Raw genomic sequence first — 24,450 nt, forward strand, 5'->3', positions numbered from 1 at the left:
GTTTGAAAAGACATATGTACTCAGATTTTTTTTTTTACACAATGAAGCAGCCGTGCTTATTTCACAGTAGCAATAAGGGACCGTTGACATCACAAACTGGGGAATACAGCTCTACTTGCTAGATGGGGGACAGGTCAAGGACAAGACACGAATGAACGTGTCCTCGGTCTATCAAGTAGCGCAGTATTCCCCAGTATGATCAACCAACTGGCCCCCGTGTTTTCATTGTTGACATTACAAAATCAATGTGAAAAGCCCTTCATATTTTGTCAGCCAATTGCAGAAAGCCTTAAAAGAAAGTTTCCGAACCAGCATACAAAGAGCTTCATTTCTAATTTTTTTTTTTTTTTTTTGCAAAGTCACATTATGCAGGCCAAGCAGGAGTCTCATGGCCCTACTGCGAGGCCACTTTCCATGCGATTACCAGTTCATAGCGGGTTTGAAAAGACATATGTGATCAGATCTTTTTTTTACACAATGAAGCAGCCGTGCTTATTTCACAGTAGCAATAAGGGACCGTTGACATCACAAACTGGGGAATACAGCTCTACTTGCTAGATGGGGGACAGGTGAAGGACAACACACGAATGAATGTGTCCTCGGTCTATCAAGTAGCGCAGTATTCCACAGTATGATCAACCAACTGGCCCCCGTGTTTTGATTGTTGACATTACAAAATCAATTTGAAAAGCCCTTCATTGTTTGTCAGCCCTATGCAGAAAGGCTCAAAGGAAGTTTCCGAACAGTCATACGGAAAGCTTCACTTCTAAATTTTTTTTTTTTTTTGCAAAGTCACATTATGCAGGCCAAGCAGGAGTCTCATGGCCCTACTGCGAGGCCACTTCCCATGCGATTGCCAGTTCATAGCGGGTTTGAAAAGACATATTTACTCAGATCTTTTTTTTTTTTTTACAGAATGAAGCAGCCGTGCTTATTTCACAGTAGCAATAAGGGACCGTTGACATGACAAACTGGGGAATACAGCGCTACTTGCTAGATGGGGGACAGGTGAAGGACAACACACGAATGAATGTGTCCTCGGTCTATCAAGTAGCGCAGTATTCCACAGTATGATCAACCAACTGGCCCCCGTGTTTTGATTGTTGACATTACAAAATCAATTTGAAAAGCCCTTCATTGTTTGTCAGCCATATGCAGAAAGGCTCAAAGGAAGTTTCCGAACAGTCATACAGAAAGCTTCACTTCTAAATTTTTTTTTTTTTTGCAAAGTCACATTATGCAGGCCAAGCAGGAGTCTCACGGCCCTACTGCGAGGCCACTTCCCATGCGATTGCCAGTTCATAGCGGGTTTGAAAAGACATATTTACTCAGATCTTTTTTTTTTTACACAATGAAGCAGCCGTGCTTATTTCACAGTAGCAATAAGGGACCGTTGACATCACAAACTGGGGAATACAGCTCAACTTGCTAGATGGGGGACAGGTGAAGAACAACACACAAATGAATGTGTCCCCGGTCTATCAAGTAGCGCCGTATTCCCCAGTATGATCAACCAACTGGCCCCCGTGTTTTCATTGTTGACATTACAAAATCAATGTGAAAAGCCCTTCATTGTTTGTCAGCCAATTGCAGAAAGGCTCAAAGGAAGTTTCCGAACCAGCATACAAAGAGCTTCACTTCTAATTTTTTTTTTTTTTTGTAAAGTCACATTATGCAGGCCAAGCAGGAGTCTCACTGCCTACTGCGAGGCCGCTTTCCATGCACTTGCCAGTTCATAGCGGGTTTGAAAAGACATATGTACTCAGATTTTTTTTTTTTTACACAATGAAGCAGCCGTGCTTATTTCACAGTAGCAATAAGGAACCGTTGACATCACAAACTGGGGAATACAGCGCTACTTGCTAGATGGGGGACAGGTGAAGAACACACGAATGAATGTGTCCTCGGTCTATCAAGTAGCGCAGTATTCCACAGTATGATCAACCAACTGGCCCCCGTGTTTTCATTGTTGACATTACAAAATCAATGTGAAAAGCCCTTCATTGTTTGTCAGCCAATTGCAGAAAGGCTCAAAGGAAGTTTCCGAACCAGCATACAAAGAGCTTCACTTCTAATTTTTTTTTTTTTGCAAAGTCACATTGTGCAGGCCAAGCAGGACTCTCATGGCCTACTGCGAGGCCGCTTTCCATGCACTTGCCAGTTCATAGCGGGTTTGAAAAGACATATGTGATCAGATCTTTTTTTTTACACAATGAAGCAGCCGTGCTTATTTCACAGTAGCAATAAGGGACCGTTGACATCACAAACTGGGGAATACAGCTCTACTTGCTAGATGGGGGACAGGTGAAGGACAACACACGAATGAATGTGTCCCCGGTCTATCAAGTAGCGCCGTATTCCCCAGTATGGTCAACCAACTGGCCCCCGTGTTTTCATTGTTGACATTACAAAATCAATGTGAAAAGCCCTTCATTGTTTGTCAGCCAATTGCAGAAAGGCTCAAAGGAAGTTTCCGAACCAGCATACAAAGAGCTTCACTTCTAATTTTTTTTTTTTTTTGCAAAGTCACATTATGCGGGCCAAGCAGGAGTCTCATGGCCCTACTGCGAGGCCACTTTCCATGCGATTACCAGTTCATAGCGGGTTTGAAAAGACATATGTACTCAGATTTTTTTTTTACACAATGAAGCAGCCGTGCTTATTTCACAGTAGCAATAAGGGACCGTTGACATCACAAACTGGGGAATACAGCTCTACTTGCTAGATGGGGGACAGGTGAAGGACAACACACGAATGAATGTGTCCCCGGTCTATCAAGTAGCGCCGTATTCCCCAGTATGATCAACCAACTGGCCCCCGTGTTTTCATTGTTGACATTACAAAATCAATGTGAAAAGCCCTTCATTGTTTGTCAGCCAATTGCAGAAAGGCTCAAAGGAAGTTTCCGAACCAGCATACAAAGAGCTTCACTTCTAATTTTTTTTTTTTTTTGCAAAGTCACATTATGCGGGCCAAGCAGGAGTCCCATGGCCCTACTGCGAGGCCACTTTCCATGCGATTACCAGTTCATAGCGGGTTTGAAAAGACATATGTACTCAGATTTTTTTTTTTTTACACAATGAAGCAGCCGTGCTTATTTCACAGTAGCAATAAGGGACCGCTGACATCATAAACTGGGGAATACAGCTCTACTTGCTAGATGGGGGACAGGTGAAGGACAACACACGAATGAATGTGTCCCCGGTCTATCAAGTAGCGCCGTATTCCCCAGTATGATCAACCAACTGGCCCCCGTGTTTTCATTGTTGACATTACAAAATCAATGTGAAAAGCCCTTCATTGTTTGTCAGCCAATTGCAGAAAGGCTCAAAGGAAGTTTCCGAACCAGCATACAAAGAGCTTCACATCTAATTTTTTTTTTTTTTGCAAAGTCACATTATGCAGGCCAAGCAGGAGTCTCATGGCCCTACTGCGAGGCCACTTTCCATGCGATTACCAGTTCATAGCGGGTTTGAAAAGACATATGTACTCAGATTTTTTTTTTTACACAATGAAGCAGCCGTGCTTATTTCACAGTAGCAATAAGGGACCGTTGACATCACAAACTGGGGAATACAGCTCTACTTGCTAGATGGGGGACAGGTCAAGGACAAGACAAGAATGAACGTGTCCTCGGTCTATCAAGTAGCGCAGTATTCCCCAGTATGATCAACCAACTGGCCCCCGTGTTTTCATTGTTGACATTACAACATCAATGTGAAAAGCCCTTCATTGTTTGTCAGCCAATTGCAGAAAGGCTCAAAGGAAGTTTCCGAACCAGCATACAAAGAGCTTCACTTCTAATTTTTTTTTTTTTTTGCAAAGTCACATTATGCAGGCCAAGCAGGAGTCTCATGGCCCTACTGCGAGGCCACTTTCCATGCGATTACCAGTTCATAGCGGGTTTGAAAAGACATATGTACTCAGATTTTTTTTTTTACACAATGAAGCAGCCGTGCTTATTTCACAGTAGCAATAAGGGACCGTTGACATCACAAACTGGGGAATACAGCCCTACTTGCTAGATGGGGGACAGGTCAAGGACAAGACACGAATGAACGTGTCCTCGGTCTATCAAGTAGCGCAGTATTCCCCAGTATGATCAACCAACTGGCCCCCGTGTTTTCATTGTTGACATTACAAAATCAATGTGAAAAGCCCTTCATTGTTTGTCAGCCAATTGCAGAAAGGCTCAAAGGAAGTTTCCGAACCAGCATACAAAGAGCTTCACTTCTAATTTTTTTTTTTTTTTTTTGCAAAGTCACATTGTGCAGGCCAAGCAGGAGTCTCATGGCCTACTGCGAGGCCGCTTTCCATGCACTTGCCAGTTCATAGCGGGTTTGAAAAGACATATGTGATCAGATCTTTTTTTTACACAATGAAGCAGCCGTGCTTATTTCACAGTAGCAATAAGGGACCGTTGACATCACAAACTGGGGAATACAGCTCTACTTGCTAGATGGGGGACAGGTGAAGGACAACACACGAATGAATGTGTCCCCGGTCTATCAAGTAGCGCCGTATTCCCCAGTATGGTCAACCAACTGGCCCCCGTGTTTTCATTGTTGACATTACAAAATCAATGTGAAAAGCCCTTCATTGTTTGTCAGCCAATTGCAGAAAGGCTCAAAGGAAGTTTCCGAACCAGCATACAAAGAGCTTCACTTCTAATTTTTTTTTTGTTTGCAAAGTCACATTATGCGGGGCAAGCAGGAGTCTCATGGCCCTACTGCGAGGCCACTTTCCATGCGATTACCAGTTCATAGCGGGTTTGAAAAGACATATGTACTCAGATTTTTTTTTTACACAATGCAGCAGCCGTGCTTATTTCACAGTAGCAATAAGGGACCGTTGACATCACAAACTGGGGAATACAGCTCTACTTGCTAGATGGGGGACAGGTGAAGGACAACACACGAATGAATGTGTCCCCGGTCTATCAAGTAGCGCCGTATTCCCCAGTATGATCAACCAACTGGCCCCCGTGTTTTCATTGTTGACATTACAAAATCAATGTGAAAAGCCCTTCATTGTTTGTCAGCCAATTGCAGAAAGGCTCAAAGGAAGTTTCCGAACCAGCATACAAAGAGCTTCACTTCTAATTTTTTTTTTTTTTTGCAAAGTCACATTATGCGGGCCAAGCAGGAGTCCCATGGCCCTACTGCGAGGCCACTTTCCATGCGATTACCAGTTCATAGCGGGTTTGAAAAGACATATGTACTCAGATTTTTTTTTTTACACAATGAAGCAGCCGTGCTTATTTCACAGTAGCAGTAAGGGACCGTTGACATCACAAACTGGGGAATACAGCTCTACTTGCTAGATGGGGGACAGGTGAAGGACAACACACGAATGAATGTGTCCCCGGTCTATCAAGTAGCGCCGTATTCCCCAGTATGATCAACCAACTGGCCCCCGTGTTTTCATTGTTGACATTACAAAATCAATGTGAAAAGCCCTTCATTGTTTGTCAGCCAATTGCAGAAAGGCTCAAAGGAAGTTTCCGAACCAGCATACAAAGAGCTTCACTTCTAATTTTTTTTTTTTTTTGCAAAGTCACATTATGCGGGCCAAGCAGGAGTCCCATGGCCCTACTGCGAGGCCACTTTCCATGCGATTACCAGTTCATAGCGGGTTTGAAAAGACATATGTACTCAGATTTTTTTTTTTTTACACAATGAAGCAGCCGTGCTTATTTCACAGTAGCAATAAGGGACCGCTGACATCATAAACTGGGGAATACAGCTCTACTTGCTAGATGGGGGACAGGTGAAGGACAACACACGAATGAATGTGTCCCCGGTCTATCAAGTAGCGCCGTATTCCCCAGTATGATCAACCAACTGGCCCCCGTGTTTTCATTGTTGACATTACAAAATCAATGTGAAAAGCCCTTCATTGTTTGTCAGCCAATTGCAGAAAGGCTCAAAGGAAGTTTCCGAACCAGCATACAAAGAGCTTCACATCTAATTTTTTTTTTTTTTGCAAAGTCACATTATGCAGGCCAAGCAGGAGTCTCATGGCCCTACTGCGAGGCCACTTTCCATGCGATTACCAGTTCATAGCGGGTTTGAAAAGACATATGTACTCAGATTTTTTTTTTTACACAATGAAGCAGCCGTGCTTATTTCACAGTAGCAATAAGGGACCGTTGACATCACAAACTGGGGAATACAGCTCTACTTGCTAGATGGGGGACAGGTCAAGGACAAGACAAGAATGAACGTGTCCTCGGTCTATCAAGTAGCGCAGTATTCCCCAGTATGATCAACCAACTGGCCCCCGTGTTTTCATTGTTGACATTACAACATCAATGTGAAAAGCCCTTCATTGTTTGTCAGCCAATTGCAGAAAGGCTCAAAGGAAGTTTCCGAACCAGCATACAAAGAGCTTCACTTCTAATTTTTTTTTTTTTTTGCAAAGTCACATTATGCAGGCCAAGCAGGAGTCTCATGGCCCTACTGCGAGGCCACTTTCCATGCGATTACCAGTTCATAGCGGGTTTGAAAAGACATATGTACTCAGATTTTTTTTTTTACACAATGAAGCAGCCGTGCTTATTTCACAGTAGCAATAAGGGACCGTTGACATCACAAACTGGGGAATACAGCCCTACTTGCTAGATGGGGGACAGGTCAAGGACAAGACACGAATGAACGTGTCCTCGGTCTATCAAGTAGCGCAGTATTCCCCAGTATGATCAACCAACTGGCCCCCGTGTTTTCATTGTTGACATTACAAAATCAATGTGAAAAGCCCTTCATTGTTTGTCAGCCAATTGCAGAAAGGCTCAAAGGAAGTTTCCGAACCAGCATACAAAGAGCTTCACTTCTAATTTTTTTTTTTTTTTTTGCAAAGTCACATTGTGCAGGCCAAGCAGGAGTCTCATGGCCTACTGCGAGGCCGCTTTCCATGCACTTGCCAGTTCATAGCGGGTTTGAAAAGACATATGTGATCAGATCTTTTTTTTACACAATGAAGCAGCCGTGCTTATTTCACAGTAGCAATAAGGGACCGTTGACATCACAAACTGGGGAATACAGCTCTACTTGCTAGATGGGGGACAGGTGAAGGACAACACACGAATGAATGTGTCCCCGGTCTATCAAGTAGCGCCGTATTCCCCAGTATGGTCAACCAACTGGCCCCCGTGTTTTCATTGTTGACATTACAAAATCAATGTGAAAAGCCCTTCATTGTTTGTCAGCCAATTGCAGAAAGGCTCAAAGGAAGTTTCCGAACCAGCATACAAAGAGCTTCACTTCTAATTTTTTTTTTGTTTGCAAAGTCACATTATGCGGGGCAAGCAGGAGTCTCATGGCCCTACTGCGAGGCCACTTTCCATGCGATTACCAGTTCATAGCGGGTTTGAAAAGACATATGTACTCAGATTTTTTTTTTACACAATGCAGCAGCCGTGCTTATTTCACAGTAGCAATAAGGGACCGTTGACATCACAAACTGGGGAATACAGCTCTACTTGCTAGATGGGGGACAGGTGAAGGACAACACACGAATGAATGTGTCCCCGGTCTATCAAGTAGCGCCGTATTCCCCAGTATGATCAACCAACTGGCCCCCGTGTTTTCATTGTTGACATTACAAAATCAATGTGAAAAGCCCTTCATTGTTTGTCAGCCAATTGCAGAAAGGCTCAAAGGAAGTTTCCGAACCAGCATACAAAGAGCTTCACTTCTAATTTTTTTTTTTTTTTGCAAAGTCACATTATGCGGGCCAAGCAGGAGTCCCATGGCCCTACTGCGAGGCCACTTTCCATGCGATTACCAGTTCATAGCGGGTTTGAAAAGACATATGTACTCAGATTTTTTTTTTTACACAATGAAGCAGCCGTGCTTATTTCACAGTAGCAGTAAGGGACCGTTGACATCACAAACTGGGGAATACAGCTCTACTTGCTAGATGGGGGACAGGTGAAGGACAACACACGAATGAATGTGTCCCCGGTCTATCAAGTAGCGCCGTATTCCCCAGTATGATCAACCAACTGGCCCCCGTGTTTTCATTGTTGACATTACAAAATCAATGTGAAAAGCCCTTCATTGTTTGTCAGCCAATTGCAGAAAGGCTCAAAGGAAGTTTCCGAACCAGCATACAAAGAGCTTCACTTCTAATTTTTTTTTTTTTTGCAAAGTCACATTATGCAGGCCAAGCAGGAGTCTCATGGCCCTACTGCGAGGCCACTTTCCATGCGATTACCAGTTCATAGCGGGTTTGAAAAGACATATGTACTCAGATTTTTTTTTTACACAATGAAGCAGCCGTGCTTATTTCACAGTAGCAATAAGGGACCGTTGACATCACAAACTGGGGAATACAGCTCTACTTGCTAGATGGGGGACAGGTGAAGGACAACACACGAATGAATGTGTCCCCGGTCTATCAAGTAGCGCCGTATTCCCCAGTATGATCAACCAACTGGCCCCCGTGTTTTCATTGTTGACATTACAAAATCAATGTGAAAAGCCCTTCATTGTTTGTCAGCCAATTGCAGAAAGGCTCAAAGGAAGTTTCCGAACCAGCATACAAAGAGCTTCACTTCTAATTTTTTTTTTTTTTGCAAAGTCACATTATGCGGGCCAAGCAGGAGTCCCATGGCCCTACTGCGAGGCCACTTTCCATGCGATTACCAGTTCATAGCGGGTTTGAAAAGACATATGTACTCAGATTTTTTTTTTTTTACACAATGAAGCAGCCGTGCTTATTTCACAGTAGCAATAAGGGACCGTTGGCATCACAAACTGGGGAATACAGCTCTACTTGCTAGATGGGGGACAGGTGAAGGACAACACACGAATGAATGTGTCCCCGGTCTATCAAGTAGCGCCGTATTCCCCAGTATGATCAACCAACTGGCCCCCGTGTTTTCATTGTTGACATTACAAAATCAATGTGAAAAGCCCTTCATTGTTTGTCAGCCAATTGCAGAAAGGCTCAAAGGAAGTTTCCGAACCAGCATACAAAGAGCTTCACTTCTAATTTTTTTTTTTTTGCAAAGTCACATTATGCAGGCCAAGCAGGAGTCTCATGGCCCTACTGCGAGGCCACTTTCCATGCGATTACCAGTTCATAGCGGGTTTGAAAAGACATATGTACTCAGATTTTTTTTTTACACAATGAAGCAGCCGTGCTTATTTCACAGTAGCAATAAGGGACCGTTGACATCACAAACTGGGGAATACAGCTCTACTTGCTAGATGGGGGACAGGTCAAGGACAAGACAAGAATGAACGTGTCCTCGGTCTATCAAGTAGCGCAGTATTCCCCAGTATGATCAACCAACTGGCCCCCGTGTTTTCATTGTTGACATTACAACATCAATGTGAAAAGCCCTTCATTGTTTGTCAGCCAATTGCAGAAAGGCTCAAAGGAAGTTTCCGAACCAGCATACAAAGAGCTTCACTTCTAATTTTTTTTTTTTTTTTTGCAAAGTCACATTGTGCAGGCCAAGCAGGAGTCTCATGGCCTACTGCGAGGCCGCTTTCCATGCACTTGCCAGTTCATAGCGGGTTTGAAAAGACATATGTGATCAGATCTTTTTTTTACACAATGAAGCAGCCGTGCTTATTTCACAGTAGCAATAAGGGACCGTTGACATCACAAACTGGGGAATACAGCTCTACTTGCTAGATGGGGGACAGGTGAAGGACAACACACGAATGAATGTGTCCCCGGTCTATCAAGTAGCGCCGTATTCCCCAGTATGGTCAACCAACTGGCCCCCGTGTTTTCATTGTTGACATTACAAAATCAATGTGAAAAGCCCTTCATTGTTTGTCAGCCAATTGCAGAAAGGCTCAAAGGAAGTTTCCGAACCAGCATACAAAGAGCTTCACTTCTAATTTTTTTTTTTTTTGCAAAGTCACATTATGCGGGCCAAGCAGGAGTCCCATGGCCCTACTGCGAGGCCACTTTCCATGCGATTACCAGTTCATAGCGGGTTTGAAAAGACATATGTACTCAGATTTTTTTTTTTTACACAATGAAGCAGCCGTGCTTATTTCACAGTAGCAATAAGGGACCGTTGACATCACAAACTGGGGAATACAGCTCTACTTGCTAGATGGGGGACAGGTGAAGGACAACACACGAATGAATGTGTCCCCGGTCTATCAAGTAGCGCCGTATTCCCCAGTATGATCAACCAACTGGCCCCCGTGTTTTCATTGTTGACATTACAAAATCAATGTGAAAAGCCCTTCATTGTTTGTCAGCCAATTGCAGAAAGGCTCAAAGGAAGTTTCCGAACCAGCATACAAAGAGCTTCACTTCTAATTTTTTTTTTTTTTTTTGCAAAGTCACATTGTGCAGGCCAAGCAGGAGTCTCATGGCCCTACTGCGAGGCCACTTTCCATGCGATTACCAGTTCATAGCGGGTTTGAAAAGACATATGTACTCAGATTTTTTTTTTACACAATGAAGCAGCCGTGCTTATTTCACAGTAGCAATAAGGGACCGTTGACATCACAAACTGGGGAATACAGCTCTACTTGCTAGATGGGGGACAGGTCAAGGACAAGACAAGAATGAACGTGTCCTCGGTCTATCAAGTAGCGCAGTATTCCCCAGTATGATCAACCAACTGGCCCCCGTGTTTTCATTGTTGACATTACAACATCAATGTGAAAAGCCCTTCATTGTTTGTCAGCCAATTGCAGAAAGGCTCAAAGGAAGTTTCCGAACCAGCATACAAAGAGCTTCACTTCTAATTTTTTTTTTTTTTTGCAAAGTCACATTATGCAGGCCAAGCAGGAGTCTCATGGCCCTACTGCGAGGCCACTTTCCATGCGATTACCAGTTCATAGCGGGTTTGAAAAGACATATGTACTCAGATTTTTTTTTTTACACAATGAAGCAGCCGTGCTTATTTCACAGTAGCAATAAGGGACCGTTGACATCACAAACTGGGGAATACAGCTCTACTTGCTAGATGGGGGACAGGTCAAGGACAAGACACGAATGAACGTGTCCTCGGTCTATCAAGTAGCGCAGTATTCCCCAGTATGATCAACCAACTGGCCCCCGTGTTTTCATTGTTGACATTACAAAATCAATGTGAAAAGCCCTTCATTGTTTGTCAGCCAATTGCAGAAAGCCTTAAAAGAAAGTTTCCGAACCAGCATACAAAGAGCTTCACTTCTAATTTTTTTTTTTTTTTTGCAAAGTCACATTATGCAGGCCAAGCAGGAGTCTCATGGCCCTACTGCGAGGCCACTTTCCATGCGATTACCAGTTCATAGCGGGTTTGAAAAGACATATGTACTCAGATTTTTTTTTTTACACAATGAAGCAGCCGTGCTTATTTCACAGTAGCAATAAGGGACCGTTGACATCACAAACTGGGGAATACAGCTCTACTTGCTAGATGGGGGACAGGTCAAGGACAAGACACGAATGAACGTGTCCTCGGTCTATCAAGTAGCGCAGTATTCCACAGTATGATCAACCAACTGGCCCCCGTGTTTTCATTGTTGACATTACAAAGTCAATGTGAAAAGCCCTTCATTGTTTGTCAGCCAATTGCAGAAAGGCTCAAAGGAAGTTTCCGAACCAGCATACAAAGAGCTTCACTTCTAATTTTTTTTTTTTTTTGCAAAGTCACATTATGCAGGCCAAGCAGGAGTCTCATGGCCCTACTGCGAGGCCACTTTCCATGCGATTACCAGTTCATAGCGGGTTTGAAAAGTCATATGTGATCAGATCTTTTTTTTACACAATGAAGCAGCCGTGCTTATTTCACAGTAGCAATGAGGGACCGTTGACATCACAAACTGGGGAATACAGCTCTACTTGCTAGATGGGGGACAGGTGAAGGACAACACACGAATGAATGTGTCCTCGGTCTATCAAGTAGCGCAGTATTCCACAGTATGATCAACCAACTGGCCCCCGTGTTTTGATTGTTGACATTACAAAATCAATTTGAAAAGCCCTTCATTGTTTGTCAGCCATATGCAGAAAGGCTCAAAGGAAGTTTCCGAACAGTCATACAGAAAGCTTCACTTCTAAATTTTTTTTTTTTTTTTGCAAAGTCACATTATGCAGGCCAAGCAGGAGTCTCATGGCCCTACTGCGAGGCCACTTCCCATGCGATTGCCAGTTCATAGCGGGTTTGAAAAGACATATTTACTCAGATCTTTTTTTTTTTTACAGAATGAAGCAGCCGTGCTTATTTCACAGTAGCAATAAGGGACCGTTGACATGACAAACTGGGGAATACAGCGCTACTTGCTAGATGGGGGACAGGTGATGGACAACACACGAATGAATGTGTCCTCGGTCTATCAAGTAGCGCAGTATTCCACAGTATGATCAACCAACTGGCCCCCGTGTTTTCATTGTTGACATTACAAAATCAATGTGAAAAGCCCTTCATTGTTTGTCAGCCGTATGCAGGAAGGCTCAAAGGAAGTTTCCGAACATAGTCAAAGAGCTCTACTTCTAATCCTTTTTTTTTTTTTTGTCGCGAAGTCACATTATGCAGGCAAAGCAGGAGCCCTCGCCAACAGCAGCACCGGCAGGTCTCACAGCCCTGCTGTGAGGCGGCTTTCCATGCAATTACCGGTTCATCGCAGTTTTGAAAAGACGTAAGTACGGAGATTTTTTTTTTTTGCACATTGAAGCAGCCGTGCTTAATTCACAGTAGCAATACGTGACAGTTGACATCACAAAATCAATGTGAAATTTTTAAAATTTTGCAGAACGGATGAACTGATTGAAAGAGAACCCTTCTTGTGCTGCTTAATGAGTATTTTAATATGTTCTGCCAGTTTGCTGGACAGCAGTTCGGATGAAAGTATTCTTAAACATACAAATCATGAATAACGTCATGACATGTGGGCTTTCAAAAAGTATTTGCTTTTAGTCTGAGTGCACAAAATGGCCAGCGTCGGGGGATTTGCTGAGCATTTAGGTCTCACACTGCAAAAAGGCATGCAAATGGCTATGATTTGCAACCAGGGAGCAACTTGATTGTGCAGTCATCAGCATGGCAATCTAGAGTACTCAGATATTGTACTTTGGGCTGCATGGATGTCATCTGCCAATAATTCTTCTTTTATGATAGTGTGCATTTATCATGCATCCCCACACTGATAGAGCTTCCTTGAGCTGTTTTATCTTGTCCATTAATGTCATCATCACGTTTATGACACAGTAGGTGACAGTTATCTAAATATCAAGCTAAACCATATTGGGGAGTTGTTCTGTACCAAAAGGAAACGATTTCTGCACTACGAATAATAATACATTTGACGAGTGTTAGCAAAAGTGAATGCGGTGTATTAATGTTGCTGCACACAAATATATAATACAGCACATGCATGCCTGAATGCTCTAGCTACACATTGTTTTGTGTTTCTGCGGCACCTTTGTGAACAGTCACATGTGGTAAAAGCTGTATACAGACTAGGCACAGACGTGAAGGCACTCCCATCAGTATGTCAGCACATTCTCAGATGCAGGCTATTCGAAACCAGTTGTTTCCACTAGATGCCATCGGTGCAGCCAAATGCGCCTCGGTTGAGCGCTGTAAATAGCCGTACTGGCAACTGTACCTATGGGCTATTATAAGTGTAACCAACTGGTCACCATCCCACAAGGCATCGTCATGTTCAAGAGTTGCCAGTATTACAGTAAAACGTGATAGGGCAGAATGTTTGTATATCAAATGTATATCCCATCATTCCTTTTATGTGCTTCCTTTTGTTACGCTTTATCTTCTAAAAGGGCAGTTGGTCTTGCTGTTAGGTAATGAGAACCTAGATGTGAAACAAGCATTCATTACATCCGAGGCGCTGCTTATTTCTTAGCAGCTCCAAGGAATCGAGCAGCATGCAATTGGCCAGCAGCTGTTCCTTTTAAGCCCACATTGTCGCAATACCTTTACAACTCGCAAGCTGTGACTGGGCTTTTTCATGTTGTCTGCTTTTAAACTGTGCTTGGCATATGCACAATATTGTATGGAATAGAACATGTCCTCGAAAAGAAAATCATTTCAGCTCTTCATTGCAACCCAGTCACACAATACTGTTTCCAGCTCGTCTTTAGGTAGCTTGATACCTTTTGCTGACAGACTATTTATCTTGATGCTATTAAAGAGCATGAAGTCAAGATCAGAAATGGTTTGGCAGTTTGTACTACACTTTTTGTTGCTCAACAATCTGTTCATGTCCCTTGATTTGCTCAGTGACATGACACCCAGTGTTTACTATATAAGAATGAGCTGACGAGAGGGCAACTCATATACTGACCAGTCAGCGCATCTCTTGAATGGACATCGAAGCTTTTTACCAGAGCCTCTTTCTTTTAGTTGTCCTTTTATGAAGCCAGAGGAAAGACAACCAAGCTTTGAAGGGGCTAAAAAGACTAGCAGAATGTCATGCCGGCTCACTACCTTGTTTACATTGTGGGATAGCATGTGCGGGTATGTCACTACTGGTCTCACCTTTTCTCTAGGCTCATCTGCACCAACTTCTACAGCCTGTCACTTCTGGGTGTCTTTTGTAACCCCTTTCAAAAGCAAACAATGGGCCCCAGCTGAAGTCAGCCTAGCCAATTGAATTTGAAAACTAGAATGGAGCTTGGGGACACATGACTTACTGATCACAGATTCACAAAAAAATAAATCAGTCACTCATTCCTTTCACTAAATTTTATCTATTTGAAAATCAATTAGAAGGAGCCCCTTTTTTAATGTGGAACAAAACAGCAGCATACCTGATTCATTGAGCACTCAGTGCTTTGCTTATACTTGCTGTTCAAATATTGCTATCAGCATACTTGCGTCAGCTTCCCTCACCAGCATTGCGTAGCAGGATCCTTGAGAAAAGGCGAGACTGGCAGTTATGCAATATCTACCTAAGCTGTCCCACAATTTGAACATTGCTGTGAGCATGCATGACAGTCCACTTCCCTCTTTATCTCCAATGAAGCTGTGGTCTTTGCTGTCACATCGGAAAAGGCGAAAGAGGTTTTGGTACCAACAATAGACGGTCATTCATGAAACATGCAGAAATGGTAGTGTACGAGTTTCACTCTCAAGCAGCCATTCCTATGCAGGACAAACTACGCACTGTGCAAATGAGGGAGTCTGGGAACTTCAGTGAAATATTGAGCAAAAGAAAATGGTCTCTAATTTACCACAGCACATTGGATCTTGTCCTGTGAGGTCCCATAAGGCATGCTGTGGTGATGTGTACTACTGTTATGAGCAGAAATACGGAATCGCAGAAACCTATTGAAGCCTTCTATATTAGCAAGAAAGGTAACCTGTGTGTCCGCAGTACTTATTTGCCATGGTGAAAGGCTCAGCACAACATTTTAAAAGTTCACTGTTATGCCACAGTTGATGCATTGATGCGTTCTTTGCACATGTGGTGGCAAAAAGCATATAATGCATACTTTTTTGCAAAAAGAGTAATTTGTTATTCACACTCTTTTACAATTTCTTCTATATGTGCTGTGCTTTTTGGCGCCCTTGAATGCTTCAGACGAATAACTAGCAGTTTTTCACAAGTCGTCATAGTTTGCATGAAGCTATTTCTTAAGTACTGCTGAATGTTTCAAATTAGAGGAAGTTGTGTTTGCATGTTGCTCTTCAGAGCGAACATCTAAAGCAGTAAAGCTGTGTGCATTGTTTCTGTGATGTCATTGCATTGTGGGATGCAAAGCAGGAAACAACTTGGATCTCGTATTCTTTTACAGAAGTGCTAAAAGCAATTCACTGATGATGACTGAGCCTTAAAAAGAGCAAAGCAGAGCTTTATTTTGAGTGCATGAATTTGACAGCTTTACTATTTTATAGGTAGAATGAGAGGAAGAAGAGGGTTTGCACGGTTGAAGAAGAACTGAACAAGGGTAAATGGGGTACGCCTTAGTTCACAGATGAGCCAACGTTTCGACAAGTGGACTTGTCTTCGTCTGGGCAAAGCGATCATCACTGGCAGGGGTTTAAATATGCTTTTACTTCCGAAGAAGAAAAGCTGGGGAGGGGAAAGTGGGTGCGAAGAAAGTAGGTGTGAAAAAGTAGGGAGGAGAGGATGGGTGAGAAGAAAGTGGGTTATGAAGTGAAAGAAAAAAAAATTATTTTAAGTATGTATCTCAACCTGGAACCATAGATCCTGTGGCCTGTGAAAGCGGCAGTACCAGGAAAAACCACAGTATCGGGCAGATGATTAGTCACCACTTAGGCGGGTTTGGTGCAGATACACCTTACAAAGGGACAGGCTTTGCGAAGGGCCCTGATAAGGCATATGTCTAAGGGGGACAATTCCTAAATCTTTCTACAAAGGTGGGGGGGGGGGGGGGGGGGGAGAACCACAACTGGCATGAAAAAAAAATATATTATTCATAAAAAAAGTTTGAGGAGAAATTCAAGCAACAAGTGACAAGGAGAAAATGTGTTTAGAGGAACATGTAAGGTTATGCTATTATGGAAGGGATTAGAGTGTACATGTGGTGTGAATAAACTGTACAATTTACACTATGTGGGATTGTTTTCCCGAATAGTTATGATGCAGAGGGAATATACCTAAGGGATTCTAACGTTCCCTTAGATATATTTATTCCTGCTGGTTCCAATGCATATCTAATTCATAAATTTAGAACATTGGAACCAGCAGGAATATTTCTGGTGACTGATCATCTATCCTGTACAGTGGTTTTTCCTGGTACTGCCACTTTTACTTCTTTTGCAGGCCACAGAATCTGGTTCCAGGTTGAGATACATACTTAAAATTTTTTTTTTGGTCGGTTGTGGTTCACTGTGTGGTTATTATCCTGTGACTTTGTACTCCCCCTTTCCTCCCCCTACCTCTTAAGAATTGTCCCCCTAGATATATGCCTTATCAGGGCCGTTTGCATAGCCTGTCCCTTTGTAAGGCATATCTGTACCAAACCAGTTTAAGTGGTGACTAATCACCTACCCGGTATTGTAGTTTTTCCTTGTACTGCTGCTTTTACTTTTGCGGGCCACAGAATCCTTGGTTCCAAGCTGATAAATACATACTGAAGATTTTTTTTTCTTTTTTGCTTTCACTTCATGACCCACTTTCTTCTCGCCCATCCTCTCCTCCCCACTCCTTCACACCTACTTTCTTTGCACCCACTTTCCCCTCCCCAGCTTTTCTTCTTCGGAAGCAAAAGCATATTTAAACCCCTGCCAGCGATGATCACTTTGCCCAGATGAAGACAAGTCCACTTGTCAAAACGTTGGCTCATCTGCGAACTGAGGTGTACCCCATTTACCCTTGTTCAGGTCTTCATACTATTTTATAGTCATTGGTATTGCTATTTTTCAGCAATTCTCGGCTTTCCCCGGGGGATTTCGTGTAGCAGAGGTGGCCAAGGATGAAAGAGGAATTCAGCTTCGAACATCTAGAGAAGCACCTGCTCAGGGCTCCGGAGTGGTTGAAAGCAGCAGGCATTGCTCAAAGCCAAAGGAAGAGGTGAGTGTTTTGTTGCTTCCTAACATTTCGAACTGTAACAATCATTTTTAAACCGACATTCTCAAAAATGTGACTGTTCACACTTTCCAGTCTGCTGTCCTTGTATTTAAAGTGCTGCATTTTTTATTGCCGAGTCTCCTGAGCATTTTCAGCAAAATGACATGTTAACGAGGCCAGTTGTGTCCAGACATCAGCTAAGGAACACTAGGCCAGTCATACCAAAACGATCACAGCAGTACTTTCACATGCCTGTATCTCAGCTCCGGTAAAAACATCAGACGTGGCTTGGTGGATGTCTTGATAAGGAGAGGCAGTGGGAACAGGTTATCAGAACGCTTACTCAGCAGTTCAGTGTGATAGGGAAGTACTGAATGTATTTATGGCTTCTGCCCACATGACGTGTTGCCCATTGCTGTCATTTGCATGGCACTGCTACAGTAAACAGGCAAAATGCAGTGATCCTTATGAAGTAATATTGCATCAGTTGACATTACTAATACCTGCATTAAAAAACGCGCCTTGATTCAACACTCCACCTCCACTCCACTGAGTGGAGAAAACAGCTGCTCCTCCTTCCCAGGGCCAATTCAGATTCATGAACGCTCCTCGGCGTTTCCTTCGACAAGGTCTCTTTGAGAATATGTCCTCCACTCGAAGCAGTGCAAGTACATATGGGAGCGAGATTAAGGTGAACTTTTTGCCTGAAAACTGCGTGCTGAAGTGTGTAATGCTCAGTTTTTCATCTCGAGTCTTCTAAACTTTTGCCAGCAACCTCAATGTTAACAGTATATTGGAACTTGTTTTGCGGGCGGGATAAAAAAGGTGGCTGTGAAAAATGGCAGAAAACACTTCTGCATCTGGCAACAGTCACTGCTGGTGACGAGTTTACGTAGAACATGAGGCAGGCTTAGAGAAATGGTATGAATACCTCGGTTTGCTTGTTTGGTGTGAGGTCTATGTTCACCCTTTGTCGCTTGGTTTCATTTTTATTGCCAGGCTTTGACACACAACTGAATACATTGCAGAACAAAATTAAGAGCTGCCAACTCCTACGAGCAGGCTTCTGGCCATCAGAGCGCTCGGGGGAGAATTGAAAACATTAGTGTTTCTTCACAGCGCGTTGCAGCATGCACACTGAATTCGGCTCTGCAGAAGCAAATGCTGCCTGCAGTTTCCCAACAAGTTAAGAACCGTAATTTAAAATATGCCTCAGAAGGCATACCCTTCATTAACTGCGAATATCCCTTCGTAGGGCAAGCAAAACAATGTGCTCCCTCGACAGTGCCGCTCATCTGAAGATGTTAGTAACCCACGAGTGACAGGCAAGCCATTGGTGTGTGGGGTGCAGCACAGATGCACAAACAGCTTCACCGCCCCTCTGGTACCCCCCGCTTACTGCATGCAACACGCTGTTCCCCCACAAGTTCGCCATCGTCTGTGGAAGCCACCACGCAGGGCAAGCCAGCGTGAGTGCAATATCACACAGATTAGCTCCAGCCACCGACTCTCGGGCACTGTGCCCACACTCCGGATTTCGCTTTATGAGTGCATCCTTTTCCATATCTAAAAGGAAAACACAGTACTTTAACTTTATGTTAAGTAGCGCCACAAAAACCCGACCCCACTCACAGGTTTTATGGCCGCCAGGCGATAAGTGTGTCACCACTTATCGGTGGTAACTCCTGCAGCAAGGAAATAGCTGGTGTACCACTAACATTTCCGCAAGCTTCTTGCACTCTGTTTGTTCTTCCTGGCGCTTGCATTGGCTGCTCAACGTCTCCTTTGGTTAACGTGGCACCTGCTGTGGTCGAAATGCAGATCTCACTTTCATTGCTGGAGGCGCTCATTCCGAATGATCTTGGGGCCTTCTTCAGGGCTCACCGGCTCTGGTACTGCAACATTCAACTGGCAGGATTTTTTTTTGCGTCCGCTGGCCGGCCTGGCCATCATCTGGCATATTTCTCTCATCTTTCTAATCCCCTGCGATGGATAGCAATGACAACTGTGTGTTTCTGACATTGACAATGTCTGCCTCTGCTAAAGCTACATGTAACTTTGCGGTGGTAGCTATGGTTGGGAACAGCACCGCAGGCTCTGCCTCTGCTAAACACATAGTGGGTCTTGACATTGGTATCTTATCGCTACTGGCCTCGCCGTTTTCTGAGCCATCTTGTGGACTCACATGCTCGTCTTTCTCCTCTGGGGCCGGCTCCTTCGTATCTACTAAACCTCCTAGTAATACGGTAGCCACACTTGTTTTCTCTCTGGAATCTGCATTCGCCTCTGCTGTTGTATGCATATTGCCAGCATCGCAATTTACTTGACCAATTTTCTTGGGCTTCTGTGCCAATTTCTGATCTAGTGGTGCCCGAAGGGCACTCATAACTTTTAGTCAGTGGAGGCACAAGAGCAGGGGTGTAACAGCTGCGCCAACTGCGCCTTATTGATACAGCTGCATGTTGCTGCGCCATAAGTGCGAAATTCGTTAAATGTGCGCCACATTGCGCCAAAATGCCCCGACCAGACGCAAAAGTTGGCCATATGCAGGGAAAGCTTTCTGTTGTGATATGACCAGTTGCGATGTTTCATATACTGCAGCATGCATCACTGGCCTTTTATTTTATTTTGAGATGACGTCATGCCATCGTAATGCTTACCCGTTATTTTTCTCTTGCATCGACGTGCTTTTCCGCGCTTCGAGTATGCTGAACCGTAGTGGTTTGAGGATGCTTCACTGTACAGGCGACGGTCCGTGCAGTGAAGCATCCCTCTAAAGCAATGTGGCCATTTGTAACGAGGCAGCACTTCTATTGCGTCGCACTGCGAAAAGGGCCGGCTTGTGATTTTGGAGCAATGCTTCTATGCTGAGTTTTAAGTGCTGCATGCTTCTAATAGATATATCTAGTTGGTTTTTTTTTGTGCGGCTCTTGGAGGTTTTTTTGTAGTTGGGCCATTCATGTTAGCAGGGTTGTTTTTGTGCTGTCTCGTTGATAGACTCACTTTCCCATCGTCAGACAGAGGTGCCATCAAATATGGCTTCTGTGTTTGTGAAAATATATTTTGAGGTGGAGGAGGTAATTTTGTTTTTTTTGGGGGGGCGCGGCAGGTCAGGAAACATGCAGCAACCTTAGATTTTGAATTCCATAACATCGCATTGGAGGCCAAGACTGCCAAAATTAACATTTACAGATGCTAGAACATTGAAATGCTATAATGTCTGCACTGCGCATGAAATGTATAATCTAATATCTGTCATTGCCAGTCCCTAGAAAGCATAATCACAGGCCTAAGATGTGCTCGCTCAAGTGTTCTTTGCTAATACAGTTAAATCTCGTTACAAGAGACACTGTTATAAGAGACATTTTTGTGAATCATCTGAGGGTGACGAGCATGTAAGAGTGCCTCAAAGGTATTAAAGCAAAAAGAAGGCTTGCAAAGTGAAGTGCTTTACCTCCAGAATTTGGGAAGGAATACACTCTGCACTCACAAAAATACATACTAGTATGAATAACTTCTTCAAGCTTTCCTGAATAATTTCCTGTTAATGTGTGTGAATGCATTTATATGCTGATGTGCAGTAAACACGGTGCTTTTAGAATTTTTGGTTACTAGAGACATGTTTTTCGGGTCCCTTGAGTGCCTCTTGTAACGAGGTTTTACTGTAACTTGCCTGCATATTTGCTTTTGAATCAACATTTTTTTCGTACTGTGCTCATTTCTGGGCTTTTTGAGCATGGGCTGATTGTAGTCACGACTTTGAATTGAGCTCTTTCGGAGCTGCCATCGCACACCAGCTACAGTTTCGCAGACATTAAAACATAGTTTTGTGAGTGTTGTGAGCAAGATAAGATCCCGTGATTGAGAATGTCAAACCACGGTAGAAGAAAAAAAACTGAAATGCATATTCTCTAGCTTTTTTTATTTTCGCTGTCCCCGAAGTTTTAAAAATAAACCTTTTCAGTTTTATGGTTCGCATTCATTTCTATTTTTTAGTTGATACCATGCCTCATGTTTTTTATAAACTAAGATGAGTGCAGGGCAACTTGTAACAGAAAACAACGCCAGGTTTATTATCTCTGCCATGAACAAAAACTGTATAGTAAAGCTTAACCATGGATTTTTTCAAACCTGCCAAGACTTGCCTCATCAGCAGTCAGTGACTTTTAAATGTAGCATCCATCCAATGGGGAGAGTTGGATAATGATTTTACAAATTGCTCCATCTTGCTAAGCTAATCACACTAGTCAGAAATGGCCCGTCATAACACAGTTACACAAATTTAAGTGCCGCGCCATCCTCTGGCAGATCTGCGCAAAGCACAATGGAAGAAGCAATCGCCTCTCGCGTCGGCTGCTGGCAAATGTTAGCGTGTTGTGCCGCTGCTTTCCGCTGTCATGTGTCTTCTCGTGTGCATTGGTGGTGCTTCCTTGCAAAATTCAGCAAGCACCGGATTGCTTTGATAATTAGCTACTAGTCTTTGCAATTTTCCATGACTTTTGAAGCAAAAGCTTCACTATGTCATGTAAAGCCAAGGTTGCCGTGTGGGGTTCACGCCGCCACATCGAACGCGTCGTGACCATGGCATCCATCTACGCCCTTCCAAGGTGTTCCACTGCTGGGCTCCAGATATGCACGGCACAGAGGGGGGAAGGGTTTCCTGCTGCGCATTCGTGTGCCACTATGGAGAGCCTCAGTGGGCGAACGTCAGACTTTGTGTTCACTGATGATCCATGGATTTAGAATGCAACATCGAACTGGGCAACACGATGCAAAGGAATGGTGGACACAATAAAAAAGAAAACAGCGGGAAGCAGCAGCGCAACAAGAATGCCAAGATAGCAGAGAAAACTTAGCCCGAGAAATGACAGTCAAAGAGACGTGAGCGTGACAACACTTCGCTTTCCCAGGGTGCTTTGTGTGGCCACTCGATGGCGTGGCGGAATTACTAGGAATGTCTATCGTAAGGATGCACTTAGAATTTCTCTCCAGTTATTTCACCTTGTGAAAATAAAAATTTGGTTATTCTGTAGCTGACACTGCATGAGAATTGGGGAAAATTAAATGCCCTTTTTGAAACAAACATGGTGGAATCAAACATTTTTCTGAATTTTATCCAGTAATTGGTTGTGTCATAATTGTAACATTGCAGAGTACCTTGCTGTCTATGGTAGACGAAGGGGCCTTTTATGAGCAGTACACTTGCGGTATGAGGCTTAATTCTCAACCTACTCAGTGGAATATTACTCCAATGTTTTCTCCTCTTGCCTGTTTTTCTTGTTGCTTTTCTTTCAGCAATGTAGGCATTTAGCAGCTTTGACCTTGGAACATACGTCAATTAAAAATTATATGTTTTGTCGGCATGCTGACTAAATGAGTGCTAACTAGCTTTGAAAATCAGGAAGCAGGTTATACTTCTTTATGGGTTTTAAATTGATTCTTATGTTTTGTGTTCCTTGCTTCCATGCAGGTTCAAAGGTGGTCGTGGTCTGCGGCAGGTCCAGCTGACAATAATAAAGTGGATAAGTAGCCTTGCATATATGTCCCAGTTCTTACTTATACTCCGTACATAAAGGCATGCTTTTATTTCACAATTAAGCATGATGCCTTGTAGAGGCACGTGTGCACTGCTCTAGCATTATATGTGAATAAAAGCAAAATCTAAATTTTTTTAATTGAAGAGATGCCACAGATTTAGGACGTACACTGCCGCGGAAAATACTGGAGGCACGACGGAAAAACAATGCCGCTACACAATACTCAATGTACGACAGATAACAATACGACACAATGTTACGACATACAACACACAACAGTACTACAAACAGCGGTCCCATTTTACGACAAACAACAGTACAACAGACAACAGCACTACACACAACAGACAACAATACTACAGATGACAGAACAGTACTACAGACGACAGGGTAGCAACTTACAACACACAATTGTACAACAGACAACAGGGTCCCATTTTACGACAGGTAAGATTTGTGTTGTATTTTTCGACTGGTGCAACAAATCGCCGACAACATTTCCAACCTGCTGCAGACGATGGATGAAATCGAACAAGAGCCAGCATTGGCGGCGGCGGAGGAGGAGGAGAAACCTACAGAGCACGAGGAATCTGCAGAGCAGCAGTGAGACAAATCGAAATAAATATTGAAAATAGTTGCACAGTTGCTCTCTTTGCATTGTCCTCGTATAATTATGGCCGACGATGCCAAAGCGTGTACCGCTATCGTAATGGCCACCTATCGCCGACTCACCGGCAACGCAGAAGGCGATTCCGAGCTCGAGAAACGCGTGCACACCATGCTTTCCGTGGCGCTCGCCGACGGCGGCGGCAACGACGAGTGGGACGATAGAGAGGCCGCGGCGCAACTGCGGGACGACATGCGCCGAACGGTAGGGGAGCTGACCGAGGCGCAGCAACACGATTATACGCAGCGCGAGTTGAGCCTGGTCGCCGAAATTGCAAGGCTCGCCAAGCTCGCCGCGGAACGCCTCGAACGAGACGTGCCCGAACATTCAGAATCGAGGGCAGGGTAAACGCGTTCGTGAACGAGGTGCGCAAATGTGCCAAGTCGGATCCGGCCGTCAGCGCTGCAGAAATTTACGAACGCGCCTTAGCCAACAGCAGCAATGGCGGCGATGCTGAAGAGAGCCCTGCCAAGCAGCCGCGCGTCCAGCACTCGGACACGTGGCACAGGCTGGATTCGCTCCTGCGAGCCGTTGCCATTGTGAGCACTGCCACGGCTGACGACGACGACGCCGACGCAACACCACCCGACGGAGGTGTGCTCGACTGCAGCTGCGAATTATTACAGGAGGGGGAAGAAGAGCCCCTCGTCACGAGCGGGGCGGCCGGCTGTTGGGGCTCGCTGCAGCCCATCATGGACTTTCCTCCGTCGCTTGCACCGGTCGAGTCGATCGCGGAAGAACAAGGCGACGATAAAGACCCGGCATAGCAAATAGGCGCAACCCC

At 44.0% G+C, this 24,450-nt stretch overlaps 1 long non-coding RNA gene across 1 annotated transcript; it reads left to right on the top strand.

Moving 5' to 3' along the window:
• Positions 1 to 17,333: 17,333 nt before the first annotated feature.
• On the top strand, positions 17,334 to 22,999 carry LOC146177174 (uncharacterized). The gene is made up of 2 exons (XR_014701269.1): positions 17,334 to 17,465; positions 22,933 to 22,999. It is a non-coding gene; the product is annotated as an uncharacterized LOC146177174 (long non-coding RNA).
• Positions 23,000 to 24,450: the final 1,451 nt, after the last annotated feature.

This window comes from Amblyomma maculatum, chromosome 10 (assembly GCF_055883805.1).
Source record: "Amblyomma maculatum isolate TAMU_Amacu chromosome 10, ASM5588380v1, whole genome shotgun sequence".
NCBI classification, from domain to species: Eukaryota; Metazoa; Arthropoda; class Arachnida; order Ixodida; family Ixodidae; genus Amblyomma; species Amblyomma maculatum.